Here is a 2,937-nt window from a genome sequence, read left to right on the forward strand (position 1 = left end):
CTTAACAGTTTAATGCAGGAGCCTAACAGGCTTAGGTTTATAGCACATTTTTGAAAGACCACATCAGATGATTGTGGAGAAAGGACTCCAATGGTACAAAAATGGAGACAGAAAAATCCATCAGAATGCAGTTTCAGTAAGCCAGATAATAAAGACAGAGATGTGGGTAGATTTGAAAGATATTCAACCCAAGTAATTCAGTGGGACCTAGCAACTAGGTGGATGTGTGAGGACAGGGAGAGGAAAGAATAAAGCATACATTCCACCAAGGGGGCTGGGCGGGGGGCCAGGCAGGGGAATAAGGCTGCAGGAATTGGTGGCAGCAATGAGGCAGGATGCGCTGGAGGCAAAGGTCGTCCTGGAGGCAAAGGTCGTCCTGGAGGCACTAGTCTAGAAGAACATGAGGGAGCAGCCACTGGCCAGAGCAAGGAGGACTTGGTTGAGGTTTGTGGGCGGGAAGGAAAGGGACACAGAAAAGGGAGTGGACCGACTCCTGGGCCTGGGCAGCTGCAGTAGCTCCGGAGGCCGAGTGACGTCATTCCGAAAAGACAAGGAGGCCGCCAAACTGGGGCTCTGAGTGTTTGCGCAAGGTATGCATGCAGCCTTTAGAAGCTGGAAATGACAATAAACAGATTCTCCACTAGAGCCTACAAAAGGAACACAGCCATGACAGTTCCATTTTGGACTTCTGACCTGCAGACTACAAAATACTAAACTTGTATTGTCTGAAGCTGCTAAATCTGTGGTAATTTGTAATGGCAGCAATAATACAGGTGTTCTTTAAAACGGCATATCAACCTGGATTCTCCCATAGACAACAGGTGATTTTGCCTCAACTTCCAGATAAGACAGAGGCAATTATTCTTTGATTTCTTGAATCCAGAGCTCTCATACACCTACAAACTTTGTGTACATGCATAACCTCCTTTTCATCAAACTAAGAAAAGACTTTGTTCTTTCTGAAACCTTATTCTCTTCACCTGTCTCTATCTTCTAAAAACTCATTTTCACTGGGTCTTGCTCTATCAGTGATCTCTATCTTGTATCTTTACTCACTCCCTCTCAACAGAGTCTACACATCAATCAGTCTATAAACAGGCTCAAATAATAACCGTATTTATTGAGACCTTTTCTATATACCAGACATTAGGCTGTGGTCTACTTCATTATAGCACTGAATCCTCTGAGACTGATGTGATGAGTAGTGGCAGATTTACAGTGAGGCCTTAAACTTAAACCTTAAACCTCAAACCTCAAAACATTCAACTGCACAAGTCATATCCAAAGCATATCTAATTTTATATTTTAAGTTTTATTTATTTATTTATTTTATTTCTTTATTATTTTGAGAGAGAGAGAGCGCGCACATGCGAGCAAGAGCACAAGCAGGGGATGGACAGAGAGAGGGAGAGACAGAATCCCAAGCAGGCTCCACATACATCAGCACAGAGCCTGACTTGGAGTTCGAACTCACGAGCTATGAGATCATGACCTGAGCAGAGATCCAGGGTCAGACACTTACTGACTACACCACCTAGGTGCCCCTTGTATTCCTCTTCTTGAAAAGGCCCCCAAACTGTATGAACTTCAAAATTCCACAAAACCATGATCTATACCTGTCTATGTTATTATTGTCCCCATCTTACAAATAAGAAAACTGCCATAGTGAGGTTTCACAATTCACCTAAGATTATATAAACAGTAAGGGACATAGCAATATTTCTAGCTAATTATTTCTGACTCTCAAGTCTAGAGATTGCTAATTTGCCTATTAAATTAATCTGTTTCTTCAGGGAACTTCTTACTTTAATATATCCCTTCCTTTGGAACTTGTTTTCCTCTAGTTAGTATTTTATCTGTCTTGTTCATTTCATAATCCAAAGAGTAATCTAAATTTACCAGCTCTATTTCCTTATCTCCCATTTACTTTTAACTCACTATAATCCAGTTTCTGTCTACCCCCACTAAAATTCTTACTGTCTCCAACTGCACCATACTCAAACCATTCCTTCCCTCCTGAAGTTTTCTTTTTCCTTAGTTACTAAGACATACTTTACTCTTTCTCCCTCTTCTTCTATGACTGTGCCTTCTTTTATTTATTGTGCTTCTATATGTCCCACCTCCTCATCCCACTCTTTTTTTTATCCCCCCTTTAAATATCAAATTTAAAATTTCTTGTATTTTTTATTGCACCCTCTTCTCTCTCATTTCATTTCCTTACAGTGATCTCATTTTCACACATCCTACAGCTTTAACTAGACTCCAATAGTCACAAATCTATACCTCTATCTTAGCCATGTATCATGAATTAAAGACCTATTAATACAATTGCCCACTGGACATCTCCATCTAGATAAACTGCTTCCAATTTAACAGATCTAAATCCAAATTTAGATCTAAATCAACTCTTCCTTCTACTTAATCTATCTAGTCAATTAAGCCAAACCCTAGGAATGATACTTGAATCTTCCCATTTCCTCATATCCTATATGTAATCTTAAGCAAGTCATCGTGGTTCTACATTTTATTTCTCTTCTTCAACCCCACTGGGATTACTTCAGCTCAGACTATCACTATATATGACATCTTTTATCATAAAAATACTTATAATTTGTCTTACTAATCTGCATTTAACCCCCTCTACACACACATACATGTACATACACACACATGCACATACATACACACACACACAAACACACTCCTAAATAGTCACTTCCTCCAGGGTGCTTTTTTCTAAAATGCAAATCAAATCACATTACTTCTCCTGTTTAAAGCCATTCTCATCTTCCTATTGCAGACGTAATCACATTTTAATGTGTTGTAGGGCCATTATCTGTCCCTAATTACATTTGACCTTAACTTCCAAGGTTTCTGCCTCAAATCTGTACTTGAACCATTGTGAACTTTTTGTAGGAATTAAACCATGTTGTTCCA

Source organism: Puma concolor, chromosome B4 (genome assembly GCF_028749965.1).
Source record: "Puma concolor isolate L17-30 chromosome B4, mPumCon1.1.hap2, whole genome shotgun sequence".
Taxonomy (NCBI): Eukaryota; Metazoa; Chordata; class Mammalia; order Carnivora; family Felidae; genus Puma; species Puma concolor.